This window comes from Notamacropus eugenii, chromosome 5 (assembly GCF_028372415.1).
Source record: "Notamacropus eugenii isolate mMacEug1 chromosome 5, mMacEug1.pri_v2, whole genome shotgun sequence".
Lineage (NCBI taxonomy): Eukaryota > Metazoa > Chordata > Mammalia > Diprotodontia > Macropodidae > Notamacropus > Notamacropus eugenii.
This window is the reverse complement of record NC_092876.1, coordinates 2,301,435-2,319,427: the sequence shown is the minus strand read 5'-3', so window position 1 is coordinate 2,319,427 and position 17,993 is coordinate 2,301,435. Positions and strand designations below refer to the sequence as shown.

Here is a 17,993-nt window from a genome sequence, read left to right as displayed (position 1 = left end):
TTCACCGTGACCTCCAAGCCCACCATGATCTCCCAGGCCCTCTCCCCTGCACCAGCCATTCTCTCCTCCCCATCTTGACTACCTGGTGAACCCACTCCATTCACTGTCCTCCTTTATTATATCTCGATCATGCCCAGACAAACCTCAGCTTTTCTTTTCCCCCTCTCAGCTGAGACCCAGCCTCCTAAATGGAGGCCATTCATCATGAGATCCCTCCCTTCCCATCACTCAGGTGCCTTCTGCCCCCCCTCCCTCTCCACCTTATCACTGACCCCCTTTCATCCCATCTCCTCCCACAGATGGCCCCCTCAGTCACCCCCCTCTCATTTACCTTTTCTTATTTGTTTTAAAATATTTTTTCCAACTACATGTAAAAACAATGTTTAACAATCATTTTTTAAAACTTTTGAGTTCCAAACTCTCCCCCTCCTTCCCTTCCCCACTTTGAGAAAGGGAGCAGCTTGACTATAGGTCATACACGTGCAGTCATGCAAAACATATCTCCATCTCAGCCATGCTGTGTCTCACATATCCTCGATCTCCGCCTGTCTCCTGGTGCCTCCCTGGCCTCAGAATTCTCACTTGGTTCTTCCAGACCTGCCAGCATCTCTCCTGCCTTCTGTGACTTCGACACTCACTCGCTTCTTTGCCCCCACTATCCACTGCCAGCCTTATCATTCCACAATGACAGTCTTTTCTCTAAAGTGACCAACGACCTCTCACTTGCCCAATCCAATGGCCTTCTCTCAAGCCTCATTCTCCTTGTCCTCTCTGCAGCCTTTAACACTATCAATCACTCCCTCCTACCAGATCCTTTCTTACCAGGGTTCCAGAACACCTCTCTTGGTCTATCTGTGTCTCTGTCTGTCTCTCTATCTCTGTCTCTCTCTTGGTCTGTCTCTCTGCCTCTGTTTGCAGAAGGGTAAAGGAAGCAAATCAAGAGATCTCTAAACTCAGGCATTTGGAAGAAGTGGCAGCTGGGCATTGGAGGAACCATCATTCCAGGCAGCTGAATCCTGAAAACATCAGAGCTTTGGACTTCCACAAAAGACTGGGAGAAGGGGGGAGGTGGTTAACACTCGGGTGGGGAGGAAGGAGCTGCTTTGTTCCTAGGTGACCATATGGCTTAGGATTTCTCTTCAAATTGTAATGAGGTCTAGGAGATAGAGTGTCTCCCTGAGTCAGGAAGACCAGGGTTCAGATTCCACCTCAGACATCCCTGAGCTGTGGGTAAGACCCTGAGTAAGCCATTCAGTGAGTCTTAGCCTCCTCATCTGTAAACTGGGGATCATCATAACACCTACCTTTGAGGGTGGTTCTATTAAATGAGAAAGTATATGGGGAGGGGAAGCTGTCCAAATCAATAAGGAGGCCTCCCAGGAAGCATGGGTAGCTAGGATCTGAGGCCTGATCTGTCTCTCCCTGTCTCCAAGACAATTGCCTTCCCTTCTTGGTAGGGCACAGTAGAAGGGGCTCTGTGGGGCAGGAGGAGGCAGGCCCCAGGACCAGGAGGTTGGGCCTCTACCTGGCAGGCTGCCCCATCCCAACTCGAACCCTAAATGCCTCTGACACTGACTCCAAGGGAAGTCCCTCCCAAACTTTGGGGACCATACCAAAGAACGAGCCGCAGTGAATGACTTCATCAGCTGGAAGGGAGAGCAGACCTCAACTCTCACCCAGGAAGAGGGCCGGCATCCTGAGCCAGGGGATTCCACTCTCCTCAGGCCCCCCTGGCCACTGGGCCGCAGATCAGATCGAGGGTTCTGAGGAGCTTGCAAACTCCCCACCACCTGCCTGTTATCTTGGGGCGCTTCCCCGGGATGACCCCCATCTTCCTCAACTGTAAACTGGGGATAAGAAAAGTGCGTGCTTCACAGGGCCATGCCAGGCACACAGGAAACACTTAAAGGTGCTTGCTGCTTTCCCCCAGGCCCCCCAGGGTCAGGTACGCTCAGTCAGCCAACAAGTGTTTAGCTCCCTACGATGTGCCAGGCATTCTCTGGCCAGTCAGAAATCGCCTCTCTCTCCTAGTCTCCAGCCTCACTCCAGAAGCTGGCCCTTCCCACTGCATCCCAGGCGCAGCTCCATGAGAATGGCAACCAACAGACATGAGCTGTTTTGGGGCATCACTTGAAAGCTCCCTCAAAAGGCAGAATGTGGCCTTCCAGCTCTATTTGCACTGTCTACAGGACTCCAGAGTCTGGGTGGCCTGGTGGCTGAGGCCATTTGGGAGCCAGGCCCTGCCCGCGGAGCCTGGGCTGGAGAGAGGAACCCACTTCAGAGCCTTGAGCAGCCAGTGTGGCCACACCCCAGCTGAGGTGGGGACAAGGAGGACTGTAACCTGGCCTCAGGATTGGGGTGGGCATTCTAGGATCCAGGCTGGACTCTGTCCCAGCAGGGCCCCCACAGAGGAACAGGGTTAGGGTCGGTGCTTGCCAAGCTTTGGCTTCCTTTTATTAATTTGTCTTAGTCGCTGGGAGGTCAGAGCTGTCCTGCTGGTTAGGAGGGTACTGAGCTGGCTAAGACCAGTCCCAGGGATGTGAACCCTGAAACACTCTTCAGATAAGAAGGATCCTAGTTGTCCCTGACCCTTCGGTTATCTCGGTGACATATGAACCTCTTCTCTCAGCTAGCCCTTTGAGAACCCTCTACATGTAGTTTAATCTGTAACCTGACTCAGTTTACCTATAGAGTCTAGGTTTGTTTCCTTAGAATATGTACAAGATCATGATTCTGTTCAGCTAAATTTGTCCCACTCTTACAGCACTCAGGTATGGGATTGTGGGTCTGTCTTCTCTCCAATTTCTGTGGCCTGAGAGGAATATACCAGATGGCAGGGGGTGAAGGAACTGGTTCTTGGTCTATGCCACCTAACTTTGTCAGTAAGAAGGCTTGGTACAATCGGAATCTGCATTCAGGAATCATTTTTCTACACTGGCCTCCATCCCCCAATCTGGCTGAGGCAGAAGCAAGTCGAGGCTTTTCCGTCTCAGATTCCAGCTTTGTCCTAGATTTATTTCAGTGCAGCTGCTGATCACGTGACCGCAGAGAGGAGAAGGCTCTCCTGGAACAGGGGTACCTGAACCCCTCTTCCCCTTTAGAAAAACGGCGGGGGAGGGAGAGCCTGCAGCTCAGGAATGCCAGAAGCTTTCTTCCCCTCCCCCCTCCACGCACAAAGGCAGGAGCTCAAGCACACACACACACACACACACACACACACACACTGCAATCCAGCTGCCTGATGTACTTGCAAAGTTCCTTGCACACATCCCTCCACCTCTGGTTTGCCCCCTGTCTGGAACACCCTCCCTCTTCATTTTTGTCTCCTGGCTTCTCTGGCCTGAGTTCAAAACCCACCTTCTCCTGCAGGAGACCTTTCTATGGCTGTCTTTGTGCGCAGGGTGAGGGGTTTGAGGACACCCCTTCCCCTAGACTCTTCTTGGATACCTGGGGGAAAGAACAACGGAAGATCAGTCAATCTATCCACGTTTATGAAATGCCTACTCTGTGCCAGACCAGGACTAAGGGACCGAAAGCCATCAACTGCCTGCCTGCAGAGTGCCCCCAACCCTAAATGCCAGGCGGGGCCATGGGGCCTTCAGGGTAGAAAAGGAGAGGAGTGTCTCAGTGGACCCCAGGGCAGGGGGGAGGGGCAGGGAATGAACAGGTCCTCTAATTTCTCCCTGGAACTCTCCCCAACTTTTACCCCAAATGTTCTGTATAAAATAAAATCAATTTTAAAAGAAAGCTCAGGTCCCTAGGCCCCAGCCCCTGCCCCCTTTCTGCCAATCCCTCTCGATGGGGTCTGTCCCTGGACCTTAACCAGAGTTCCCAAGCTTCTCTGCACCCCAAATCCCTCACCACCTCCTCTTCCTGCCTCAACAAACCCATTGAATAAGGGAAGAAAGTAAGGAGGGAAACATGGCTAAGCTGCAGAGTAATGGGGGGTCTGGCGCATGTCAGAAATGGGTGCTGCCAGCCTGAAAGCCTCAGGGGACCCTGAGCACGGGGAATCCGGAAGAGAAGCCGGCTGCGCCTGGTGGAGGAGCTAAGGGTCAGGGGGCTCCATGTTCCCAATCATCAGAGCCGGGCAACTGGGGAAAGGGAGAGAGCTCCCCGTCACGGGTAGCATGCAAGCTTCAGGTCCCTGCGTGTGGCCGCAGGAATTTTGTTTTGAAAGTGGTTCCCCCCTCATAGTCTTATGTGGGGGAAAATGAGACCCACAGAAGGGAAGTGAGAACTCGAGCCCACAGAGGGAGGGCAGCACTGGGGGACACAGTGCCAACAACAGGCCTCTTCCAGCCTAGCTCTGGGAGCCTGGGAGCGGACCCCAAAACGTACAGGACAGGGCTCTGAAGGTGGCTTCTCACCTTTGGAGTCAAGGATCAGGGAGGCGCACCTGAGGCAGAAGCAACAAGAAAAAACAAGCCCCAAGACAGCCTTAGGCCACGCAGGGAGCCTCCCAAGGCTTGTGCCGGTGCTGGGATCTGTGCCTTGGTCCAGAATCCGCGGAGTTTTGACTTTTCTTGTATCCTCAGTGCTTTGTCGTGCCTGGCTCACAGTAGGCACTTAAGAAACACTTGCTGACTTTCCTGAAAAGCCACGTGTCCATGGTTGGGGCGAGCTGAGCCATTCCCACCCTGCACATGAACAACAGCCTCCCCTCCAGCTCTCAGCCTGAATCTTTCTGCGCTTCACTTCACTTGGAGGGACAGACTGCTTAGCAGAGACTGCGTATATTTGTCTCCTTTCATGCTATCTTGACCTCTCCTTCATCTGTCATCCGGCTTCCTTCTGTGACTTTTTCTCCATCCCCATCATAGAACTCTCTGTAGCACTGGCCATGGTCGGGTTGCCTTCCCATCACCCTGCTCTGTCCAGGTCTTTCTGATACCTCTCTGACCAGCTCTTCTCAGCCATCTCTGCCTAGATTTTGAGCTGATACCTTGAATGCCAGTTTGTCCACCTCATGGTTCTGCCTACTGGGGGACCTCCAGGGGCCTTCAGAGACTGGAGCTCAGTGCTCCAGGCCCTCGAGTCTTCTCTCCTCAGGGCTCTTTCAGTACATCTTCATGGACATGGAGCCAAGGACCTTCCCTGTTCTGGACACTCTCCGGCTTCTCCCTGTAAAATGTGGTGCCCATAACTGACCATAACAATGCAGACTGTCTGACCAACCAGAGGGCAGGGGGATGGTCATTCCCTCATTCCTAGAAACTCTGCCTCCTTTAAGGTAACCTAAGATCTCACTGGTGTTTGGGGCAGCCACATGATGACTCCTATGGAGTGTGCAGGCCACTCAGACCCGACATATAAATTCTGAAGGACTTATAATGAAAAATGCTCTCCATCCCCACAGAAAGGACTGATGGCATCTGGAAACAGATTCAGGCAGACTTTTAAACTTTATTTTTTCTTGAGGTTTTCTTTCTTTGGTCTGTGTTTTCTCTCACAACATGACTAATATGGAAATGTTTTGCATGACTGCACATGTATAACCTATATCAAATTGCTGCCTTCTCAATGAAGGGGGAGAGGAAGGAGGAACGGAGAGGAATTGGAACTCGAAGTTTAAAAAGGAATGTTATAAATGGTCTTTATACATAACTAGGGAAAAATACTAAATATATATTTTTTAAAAAAATCAAAAAAGAAAGAAACCCTGTGTCCATCAGTCAGTGAGTCAGTAAATGCTGACTGCCTCTGCCCTCTCTGTGTGCGCTTTGAGTTCTCTATAGAAGTTTAGGGGTTTATAGAAGTTAAGAAAGCCCAGCTCCAGGAAATGGGCTGTGTGGAGTGGGAGCCACTCCAAGTGCAACAGTAGCTAACTGAGGGATAGCTGGTGATCCTGGCGATCCATCATCTCCCAGGGATAGACAGGACACTGGGAGAGTGACCCAAAGTTCCATCCCCTTTGACTCTGACATGCTACTGGTTGACGCTTATGGGCAAGAAGCTTGAAGATGGAGAGAAGGGATCCACGTGCCCCAAGATGTTTCCAGCAACCTTTCCTGTAGGAGAAAAAACTAGAATGTCTCCTGGAAAGTACATGCTCTTTGATTGGGAATGACTAAATTTGGAATGGAAGGGAATGGGGTGGAGTGGAGGGGAGTGGTGGGCCCAGAAAAGCCCAGGAGGACTTAGATGGAATGATGCAGACTAGATTAAGCAGACCCAAGAGCCAACACACATGCAAGACTACAGCAGTATCAACGAAAAGGACTGGACACCAGCAATCCAAATAAAACACCCTGTAATTGTAATGACCAAGCCTGGCACTGGAGGACACAAGAGGATATACTTCTCTTCCTCTTTACAGAGCTGGGGTATTATGGGTATGGGACACTACATATACTGTCAGCTTTGATTGATGACTTGGTTACTTATGCTGAATCACCCTTTTTCTTTCTGATTCTTTGTTACAAGGGTTGCCTCTGGTGGGGCAAGGGAGAGGGATATATTGAACTAAAAGTGATATAAAACCAAAATATTTCAATAAAATATATTTTAAAAGAAGATTCAGGCCAGGGGTTGAGAGTCTTGAATCCCCCATCTCAAGGGTGGATGCATGAAAATTCTATTCCAGGGATCTTCAGTGACTGAGAAATTTAAAGGTTGTTGGTAGAAGCAGCTCAGGGTGGCCACATCAATTGAGCAGAAGCTGCGTCTGCCCAAACACGGATGCCCCAAATCCATGGCTGCCCCTCCCAGCCTTTCCAAAAGAAGAGCTCCTTCCCAGTGGTGGAGGTCCCCAGGACCCTCCCGAAAGACGTGTCAGCTGCAGCATCATAGGATCTACTGGTGCATGACCTTCCGTTCTACCCATGACAAGAAAAAATACTGGAAAGATGTGGACAGCACCACAGGCTTCCTGGGGGGAGATTACTGGACTTTGAACAAGAAAATGAAGGGGGCCTAGTATTCACAGGCAGCCGGGTGAAGCTGTGGAGTCTATATGGCAGCAGCAGTGCAGAGAGGAGAGTTCAGATCCAGCCTCAGACTCTGCTGTGTGACTGGTAGAGCGACTCCATCTCTGTCTGCCTCAGTATAAGGTAGAGACAAAAATAGCACCTATCTCTCAGGGTTATGAGGATAAAATGGAGCAGCTCTGTGGCCTAGCAAATAGAGTTGGGTTCTAATCCAGCCTCAGATGTTGACTAGCTGCATGACCCCAGGCAAGTCATTGAAGCCTGGTTTGCCTCAGTTTCCTCATTGGTCAAATGAGCAAAATCATAGCACGTATTTCCTAGTGTTGTTGTAAGGATCAAACGAGATAAAAATTACAAAGTGCTTAGCACAGTACCCTGGACACAGTAGGTGCTATGTTAACCTTAGCTATCGTATTTGTAACATTCATTGAAAACCCTAGAGCACTCTCTCACCGGGAGCTATTGTGGCTGTTGCCGCTTTCATTATTATCATTAATTATACTGCCAGGAGTTCAGGATGTCCTGACTCATCTGATAGCCAGCTGGTGGTTTTCTGTGTTTGACTTAAGATAAGTCCTATCAGATAAAGAGAAGAGGGCTGCTATCTGCCCTGCGGCATTTCACCTGTTTGAGGGCATGCCCTGTTATCCCCCTCCCCACCTTGCCAGTAGCCTATGAAGAAGGGTATCTGTGAAGGGAGCTGCCTAGGGGGCCACATTCATTTCGATGACCTCAGAGTATGTTGGGAAGACATTAAGAGCACACGGTGAAAGGGTTCTTTTGTCTGGAAGATCCTAGTCTGTAGTAGTGAAGTGACCAGAGTCTTGGTTACCCAGAATCACAATTGATCAGTGACCTTGAAAGAACAGAAGCACTCATCATCTTGTCCCTTAAGAAGAATCTTTTCTAGGATCAGGTGGACACCATCAAGCACGTAGGGAAAGCTTGGATGCCATTACTCACCACTTCCAGTGGATAAATAACAAGGAAGTGCTCGAAGTAGAGCCCTCAGGCATCATGCAGAGGCTTTAGCACTGGTGTAGGAAGACCAGATTAACTGCCTCACAAAGCACGAGGGATATCTTTCCAGCTGATGAAAAGTTTGCTCCGCTGGCCACTCAGTCTTTGCTGTCTAGGTCATCGGCCAACCTTAGCAGAAGCACTACAGGATGAAGCGTTGAGAGAAGTGAGACAGACCATGAAGGAGACATGATCTCACCAGAGGAAATTCTAATTTTCCTAGCTTCTGAAGTGGAGATGGTGGTGCACTGTGGAGGGGATGGGACCCAGGATACAAATCTGATTAGAAGAGGAAGGACCTCTACACTGCCACCAATGGGGGCAGAGGGTGGGGAGATAAACATAGCCAGAGTGTTTTGTCCGTGGAGTTTCCACAGGGCAGGCATCCAGCCAGGCCTTCTCCCTAAAAACAGTGATTAATTCACTGAAATAACTCAGCTGTGACATTTGGAACAAGAGGAAATGGACAGCAGTAAATGGGGAAAGAGCCAAGGATTTTATTCAGTGCTCTTTTGGACAGAATGGAAAGTACAAACAGAAAGATTTCAGAAAGAAAGGCTGTATATAAATCTACCCTCCCCCACTGTACTCAGGTGAAAAACAACAGTAAGATATATCAAAGGATATATGCTGTATAAGCATACAGAACACAATGAATACTACACAGTGAAGGCAAGCAACTTGAAAACATCATAGTGAAAGAGATAAAATTACAAATTCTGTGTAATCCCCAGGAGGAACAGGAGGAAGTTTCTTAATTAAGGAAATACTTTAAAGGAGAACTAAAGGTGAAAATTAGTGCAGAAATTAGCCCTTTCCAACATAAAAGCATAAAAGAAACCGAAAAACTCAAACATAAAAGAAAAAGAAGAGAGTAGATGATTGCAGAGTCATGATGAAGATTCTAAAACAGTTTATTGTCTGAAAAAGATGGAACTTGCTGTTACTAAAAAAAAAAAAACAAAAAACCAGAAGTGAAATATAGTTAGACAGAAGTGAAATATAGTTAGAATCAAAGGGCATCAATCCTGGAAGAACACAGTGAGTCTATGCAAGTCATAGTGACTGACTTTGAAGGGAGAATTATTGAAGGATCATACAGATGCCAGAAAAGCACTAAGAATTAAAAATTCTGAATACCATACAGCAGAAAATAATACAAAACAACTGACCAGAAATGTTGAAAACAGAAAGCAAGGTACAGTAGAATACCAAAAGAGATAAATCAGAAGTTTAACTCACTAGGAAATGTAGTGGTTAAACTTCAGACTTTCAACGTCAAGCAATGAAAACTTTTACATAGCATTTCATTACATTCACATTTACCTAGCATTTAAGGTTTGCAAAGATCTTTATACAAATTATCTCCATTTATCCTTATAGCTATAAGATAGGTGACTTCATTGCCCCTATTTTACAGATAATGAAACTGAGGCTCAAAGAAACTGAGTCATCCACAGTCCCAAATTCCAGAAGTAGGATTCAGTTAGTCCATCGATAAGCATCACTTATTAAGCACTTCTTATGTGCTAGGCACAGTGCCATGCACTGGGGATAGAAAGAAAGGCCCAAGATGGTCCCTGCTCTCCAGGAGTTCATAGTCTGATGGGGAGACTGCATGCAAACATCTACATACAAACAAAATCTAGAAGCGATATTGGAGATTATCAGCAGAGATTTAAACCCAGGTCCTCCCCCAAAGTGGTCCTTCTACACAACTCTGCCTCACATATCCTTAGCTATCAAGAAGAATCACGTCAAATAGTCTAGAAAGACTCTTGATGGAAAATCTGAGCAGAGATTGGAAGATGATATTCTGAAAAGGAGACCAGGCTGCACCCCCAATCAATCAATCAATGAGATTCATTAAGCACCTACTAGGTGCAGGGTGGGAGTAGCTCCTCCTTCATGACTTCCATCCTCTTGGAGAGGGATCTCAGAAGATGGCCAGAGACCATCAGCACCGCCCCCATCCAGCACTCCTGTGGCGTTCCCTGCCCTGCGTTTGCCCACACTCTTCCACATGCTGGGGTTGGGCTCTGATAACATTTAATATAAAATTTTAGAATAATCTCTTTGTTCTCTCTGAAGCAAACTCAGAGGGTGCCTCTTCCTATGTCAACAAAGCCAGCCAAGACTGACTCTACATTCTTTAAGAGACCTTTAACCTAAGACACTATCTTAAATAATGGGACATTTTCCATATCTTAATATTTGTAGACATATACTATGTTATGGCATATTAGTGGTAAAGAAAACACAGACATCTTAGGTCGTAATTCCTATTGAACTTTGTTTACCCTTTCCTATGTCAGTTATCTGTTTAGGGCAGGACGCCTGCCACTCACTAGTGGTGGGATTTCCTTATCACCGAGACATATGTTTATCCAGCCTGGAATCCCAAGGCCTGACCAACATTACTTTGTTTATTGTCCTGTCTTACTGAATTTACGATTTGCTCAATTAGGAGAGTTCCTTTCTCACGGCAAAATGTATATAAGTCAGAAGATTTCTGCACTGGGTAGCCAGAACATCTCTGGCTTCATAATGCATTATGTTACCGTTATCTTTAATAGGGAATTGATTAATTAATTAATTAAATCATAAAATGTATGCATTTGGCCTATTGCCTTTTCTCTCTAACAAAGTTTTCAGGTCAACAGCTCCTGAGGTGCTCCTCCCAAGTCTGACTAAGGGGTTGTAAGGCCTTCCCTGGCCTCTCTCGCAGGACATCTCTCCCCCTTCCTCTACTTTCTCAGCCCCCTCCCCAAGAAGGGCTGAATTTTCCCTTTGTTGCCATCCCATGACTGCAGGTACAGAGAGCCAGCCTCCAGCTCCACTGCCCTTTAGTCATCAGGTTGCTGAGTCAAAAAAGGAGATGACTTATCCCTGGGGAGTCAGATGAGGGTGAAGGAGCTGCTGAGCAGACAGCTGCCAGCAGCCTGAGCGGAAATCCGACCCACTCTGTGTTTCTCTCCAGACAAGCTGGTGTCGGATCTTTGCTGTGCTCGGGAGTAGCTTAGGCTCCAGGATGAACATACCATCAGTCTGACCTACCCCAAGTAAGGTAATGAGCAGGATAGAAGGCTGGAGGGGATATTTGAAGGGGAGGTTGCTGCTGGAACCCAGAACACTGCATATCCTCTATCCAAGAAGGCCACAGACAGCCTGCAAAGTTGGAAAAGGTAGGAAGTCCCTCAGGGAGCAGATTTCCTCCGCAGACACTGATAGTGACCCCCTATAACTTGGGACATGAAGAGATCCTGTGGTCCAGCGGCCGGCCTGCTGTAACAGCACTCCTGATTTCACTGGACTGGTGCTCAGAGAAAGGCCACAGGATTCATCCCAAGGTCGGTCCTTGAAAGCTGTCTAGATTACTTGCTGCATCCAAAGACAGACCTGGCCTCAGACCCCAGCTTGGCTCCTCACTCCCCAGTGACTCTGGCTGAATCATTCTCAAGATCAGATGAGAGCCTATTTGTAAAGCACTTCTCACAGGGCCTGGCACATAGTAGGTGCTTGTGCCCTCCCTCCCCCCTCTGTACCTCTGCATGTGTATGAAGTGAAAGGGCTGAACCTTTCTAGCCCAAGATCTATGATCCCGCCCTATTCCTCCCCTCCTGATTACTCTAGACAAACCCCATGCTCAAGCCTAACCTTGTGTCTGGTCCCAAACCACTAAGTTACATTTATCTGTAATCTATTATCTGCCTAATCCTGACCCTGACCCTTCTTTCTTCTTAGCCCTTCCACGTGGGCTCTCTCCTCCATCCCTTTCTGTCCCATAGTTCATTTCTACACCTTCTCTCCAATCTCTAACACCCCTTTGGTTTTCTTCCCCTCCCCTGGTGCCCCAGGGTCACCTCCAGCTGTCTTCCTGTGTCTCTTCCATTCACAGTCTAACCTCTCATAAGAATCCTCCTGGCCCACTGCCTCTACCTCCTCTGGCTTCTCCCCTCCTTGGCTACCAACAGTCTCCTAAGGACGGAATTGAATGAGCCTCTCTCAGCTCATCTCCCCTGGCTTCTGCCACCTTGGATATGGTTCCCTCTTCATCCCCACTCTCTTCCTCCACCACCCTCAGAACCCTCTAGGCCCACCCACCTTTACCACACCTTCCTCCTAACCATCTCTCCATCTCCTTTGCTGACTTGTTGCGCATATCCTTCCCTCTACTTGTGGCTGTCTTTATCTCGCCTACTGACTGTGCATATGTATGTGCTGTTTGTCTCCTCCATGGATAATTAACTCCTTGAGGGTAGGAACTGTCTTTTCCCTCCTTTTGTGTCCCCAGTGCTTAACGGCACTGCATGCAGCCGGTAGCAGATGCTTAAGAAATGTTTATTGGCTTCTCTTGCTACGCTCCCTTTTGATGGATAACCTCATTAGCTCCCATGAAGTTAACTACTGTCTATCAGAAGATGGCTTCCAAGCCTACATACCTACTCAAAACAAAGTCAAGTGCAAGTCATGTCATCATTTCTCTGAAAATGAAGGACAAACACAAAAAAATCCCACTCATTTTCTCTCTTCTGAGCTCCAGTCCCACATCACCCACTCTGTATGGGGATCTCAAACTGTATGTCCTTATTCCAACTCCCCTTCTAGGGACCAGTATCTTGAGAACCATGAGAAAAGATTCATCCCTTACTGGGAGGGCATGGCCAGAAGTGTGGCATCATCAGGGGATCCAGATCTCAGCAAAGGCTAGCAGATGGAAAGACCAGTATGGAGGCACATTTGTTCACTACGGAATACCATTCCAGAGGCCACAGTACAAGGGGTGGGTGAGGTTAGCTAAAGAGAATCAAGATGAGGGAAAGGGAAGGGAGAAAGGGAAGGTTAGTTTGTGTGGGACTGCATCGCTGAGGGGTGTGGCAGAGAGCGTTGGGTAGGGTCTGGGTTGTCCCCACTCTAGGCAGCTGCTCCGCCTCTGGGTGGCTGGGGTAGGGGCAAGGCAACAGAAGGCTGGCTGGGTCAGTGGGGCCTGGGTCAGAATTCCTCAAGAAGAATGTATCTAGGTTTGGAGGTGACCTCACGAATCTGAGAAGCTCATGGGTCCAGGGTGCTTTGGTCAGTGCTGGCTGGTCCTGCCCCAGCATTGTTAGACCAGGTGGCTGCTAACAAGACGATGAACGGAAATCCTTGTCTGGTGTGCTACAATTCATCCACCATGAGGTGGACAGCGCAGCCCAGGTGAACTATAAAGTACTGAGTCATTCGTCCCTAAAACTGCTTTATATTCTGATGAGGGTTAAGCATCAACCTTCCAGGACAGCATAGCCACAGTTCTAAATGAAGTCACACAACCCTGTGGCCCTTATTAAGAGGCAGGCTCTCCCAGCACTGATCCCAATGCACAGATCCATGTGAGTTTGGAGCAGAAGAGTCCTTAGGGAGGAGAGAGTGGGCCCAGGGCTCCAATTTGTTGGGCCTGGCAGTAGCTCCTTAATGTTACCCCGTATGTATACATGTTGTCTCCCCCATAGAAGCACCTTGAGGCTGAAGACTGATTCACTTTCATTTCCTCTGTGCTTAGCATAATCCCCCCAAAATGTGAATCTGTGGCGCTTAATTAATGTTTGCCAAGTGAATGGCTGAAAACAAAGTCAAGTGCAAGTCACTTCACCATTTCTCTGACAGCACGGTCTTCTTCAGCAACAAAGGACGAACACAATCCCGTGAGCAGATGCAGCTGGCTGAATGCTGGCTGGCTAACTCACCTCCTCCTCTCCTGTCTGCCTCCCCCTGCCTTTTCTTCTCTCCAAAGGAAGGCAAACTTGGATGGCCAAACGATGCCCAGTGGACTTGGGTTTTATTGGCTCTTTTCCCATTTCCTTCTCCCCTCCCCTCCCCTCTCCCCTGTCCTGTCTTCTCCCAAAACCTTAAACCTGCTGCACTCTGAAACTGGAACTCCAATGGGCTCCTGCCTAAGGGCTCTTCTGGACGCCCCTAGCTTTACAGTAATTATTAATAGTAAATGTTGCTGTTTCCTTCCCAGCCTGATGTCTTTCTTTTCTTGGCCTCATTAAAGGGACCATGCCCTGGCTGCTTCTTAAACAGGCCTATTCAATGAATGGGTGTTGCCTCACCCTAAGTGAGTACCTGCATAGACCTTGGCCTAAAGGGCCCAAGGTGTCCCAGTGAATTCTGGGTCATCTCCAGTCATCCTGATGAATATCTGGTCACTGGATTCAGATGGCTCTGGAGGAGAAGTGAGGCTGGTGACCTGCACAGCCCTCCCTCACTCAAAACAAAGTCAAGTGCAAGTCATGTCATCATTTCTCTGATGGCGTGGTCTTCTTCGGCAACGAAGGATGAACACACAATGTTTGTTAACTGGATGATGAACTGACTGACTCTACCAGCTTCATCTCCAGTGCAAGCTGTATTCCACCTTTCTTAACAGGAAGCATCCCATATGTACTACTACAAGAGAAGGACACTTAGGCCTCTAAGCAGAGGCCAGTTTGACATTTATGTACTTTATCCCAAGAACTTAGCCTGTATCACTAAGAAAGATCTCCAAAAACTGAATAAGAAAACCCTGTATTGGCCAAAGGGCACCTCGATGGCATCACCTCTCTGTCAGATGGTAAGCATCATGATCATCATATCATTGATATGATATCTGTCACATAATCTGTTGTTGTTCAGTCATGTCCGACTCTCCATGACCCTATTTGGGGTTTTCTTGACAAAGATACTGGTTTGCCATTTCCTTCTCCAGCTCATTTGACAGATGAGGAAAGTGAGTCAAACAAGGTCAAGTGACTTGCCCAGGGTCACACAGCTACTAAGTGTCTGAGGTTACATTTGAGCTCAGGAAGATGAGTCTTCTGACTCCAGACCTGGCACTCTATCTACTTCACTGCCCTGTCACATAATAGGCACTTAATAAATGCTATTGACTGACTGACTGATGGCCAAAGCCCTGTACTAGGCTCAAGGTCTTCCTTCACCTTCCCTCACTGTCAATGAGGATGACGAAGAGCATGAGGATGCTGAGGATGAGGAGATAATGATGATGGTGGTGGTGGTGGTGGTGGTGATAGCACTAATAAAAGGCATTACATACTAAGAGCTGCTCACATTCACCTCTGTAACAGCAAGGACCCGGCATACACAGGAGGGCCTGCTAGCACAGCTTCTTAGATTTGCTTTTCTAAAAGGAAAGCAACTTCTGAGGGGTCAAAATCACTATAATCAAGCACATATATCACTCACTAACTTCAGAGGAAAAAGTCAGCCCCCTAAACTTCAGAGAAAATACAGAGAAACAAAGATCACCAAACAGACAGGGCTTCCGACAGTCTGACCATAGACAATGCATGCATCTTTACCAGAGAGAGGACCAACACCTGGGTTTTCAAAGCCAGGGGGCCCCTTAGCAGCTGCCCAGAGTCTCATCTGGCACATGAACCTTCTTCCAGAAAGTAAGCCCCAAAGCAAAACCTCACCTCAGAGCATAGATACACTTTTCAGGGCTGGAGGGCACGACCCACATGACCCTATACCTTATTAGAAATGAACAAAAGGTGTCTTGAGGCCTATTAATGGGTGGGGAAGATCTTTAACTCTCCCCCCCATCCACCATTAACCTTACATTAACCTTACAGCCTCACATGAATTAGATTATATGGCACTTTCTACATGAAGAGGCAATACGGTGTGCTGGGTTTGGTGTCAGGAAGACCTAGGTTCCAATCCTGGCTCTGATGAGAACAGATTATGTTGCCTTGGGCAACTCAATTCATTGCTTTGGGACTCAGTTTCTCTGTCTTTAAAATGAGAGGTTGGTCGCTAAGGTCCCTTAAAGACACAAATGCTCTGATCATCTGACATATAGATAAGCAAGATGTTTCCCACAATTTAGGTGACAATGTGGTATAAACAAGACCCATCCATTCCTCTCTTCCCTTGGATGATAGAGATCTTCAGCTTGATCCCATTCAAGGTCCACATCCCTGCTGGAACCAATATGTGCCATCCATGGGCAGAGACCCAAGCTAGTCAGAACACACTGAAGAAGATCCAAGCGTCATCAGCGCCCATCTCCCCATCCAGATCTTCCCTAAGTCCTTCTTTAGCAGTAGGGTCAAGGCGAGCATGGAACATCATCTGTGGAGAAGTCTTTATACTGTCCAGTTGAACCACCACACTCATTATTGGGAGGAAACTTCTTTTCCTATTCATAATGCTGACAGTAATAGTGAGAATAACAAGTCTACTCCCTCTTCTGTATAATATTCCATTAGTTATATGCCCCCTACTATTAAATAATAGTAATAATGATAACTAGCACATAGATAGAAGGCACTCTAAGGTTTGTCAATGGCTTCACAACTATCATCTCATGAGATGTAAAGACAACCACCCTAGGAGATGTGCCCATTTTACAGATGAGGAAAGTTAGGACAAGAGAGGTAAGTGACTTGTCCAGGGTCACATAACTCCTTGAAGACTTAAGTCTTCCTGACTCCAATCCCACCCTCAGGCTGCTTCTAATCCATAATGAGGATAAATAAAGTTTTGTTTCATTGAATTCATTCCTTTTTTATAGACTGCAGAGGTCCAAAGTGATGGAGATCTCTCCCAACTTTGTGCCAGGTGGAACTTTGACAAGCATGTTGTGTCTGCTTTCATCCCAGGCCCCCACACAGTGCAGGGAGAATCCCAGTGGCCTCCAGCAGAGACTCTCTAACTAGACATCAAGCCTTTGATGGCCATTCAGAGGATCCCATCAGAGAATGTTTTTTGCCTTTGAGCTCCTTTGCCTTGGTCAGGAGAACCATGAGCCAGTTTCCCTCTGTCTTCCGACTTAATGTATGATGACAGTGCCAATACTGGGACAGTCCCTTCTCTCCTACAATAATCTATTAGTTGGTCATTAGATGATATTCTCACACTTCTCACATCATTCCTAGCTCACTCTGCCCCTTCCCTGTTACTCTGCCACCAATGTAGAAGCAAAAGGGGTTGATCACATGGGACTGGGGCCATTTGCATCTTTCTTGTGTTGTAGGTTGCCATTGTCAAAGTTCATCAGCAAGGGGGAAGTGATAGGAAGGGGAAATAGAGGATTTCAAACAGCGCTTGTCACATAGTAGGCTCTTAATGTTTATGGATCAATTGATTGATCATTCCAAAGTGGTTTAAACATTAACTCAACTCTTGATATTTTCAGTGAGAGATCCTGTCCAAAGATTAGTAAGAGCACACATATACTATGGAAGCATCTCATGCTCATAAGAAGTAGCCTAAACAGAAAGAGAACAATTGTGGAGGAGGGTGGGGGAGGCGGGAGACATGGTCACAGAGCCAGAAGCAGGGAAGGGAAGCTCCACTGTGGTACTCAAGGAGGCTAGGGCCAGTGCAATGGGCCAAGGCAGAGGAAAGTATATGGGTGCAGCATGAAAATGGAAGGGTCAAAACTATTAGGAATTGTAGCCACAAGGCAAAGATGAAAAGCTGAAATGGCCAAGGGAGAAAGGTCAGTCCCAAGCATGTAAGCACACAGTACAATTCATCAAAAACAAAAAAATGAAAAAAAAAAGTATTGCTGAAAAAATTTCAATAAAATGGATAAATAGTATGCTTTAAAGAAAAGTGATCCATCAACCAGCTAAAGAAAAACAAACCAATGAAAAAGAGAACAAGGTAGAATCCTGAAGCTCCCCCAGCAACTATGTAATGATAACAAGGATCTTTAGAGTGTAAAAACAAATAAAACTTTTAAAGGAAGAAATGAGGTCAGAAATCAGAACTCTGAAAGAAGAAAGGAATAAGACAAACAAGAGTAAACAAGTGAAAATATATGATGGAAAAACTACTGTCCCTCAATAAAGGAGACTGGAAAAGGAATTGGAACTCAGAAAAACAGAAGTGGAAGAAAATTTAACAAAGCAGAAGAAAAAGACAATTTTGGATGAACACATAAATAAAGTCAAGCCAAAATAACTGACCTTGAAGAAAGGATATGTAGAGTGATTTAATTATCATTATTCTGCCATAAAAATATGACAATTATCTACCATGAATATT

At 47.2% G+C, this 17,993-nt stretch overlaps 1 long non-coding RNA gene across 1 annotated transcript; it reads right to left on the bottom strand.

The window, feature by feature from the left end:
* Nucleotides 1-5,386: 5,386 nt before the first annotated feature.
* Nucleotides 5,387-8,416, bottom strand: LOC140508136 (uncharacterized). Its single transcript, XR_011968319.1, has 2 exons — nucleotides 7,893-8,416; nucleotides 5,387-6,011 (listed from the first exon to the last, which is right to left on the bottom strand). It is a non-coding gene; the product is annotated as an uncharacterized lncRNA (long non-coding RNA).
* Between the last annotated feature and the right edge of the window lie 9,577 nt (nucleotides 8,417-17,993).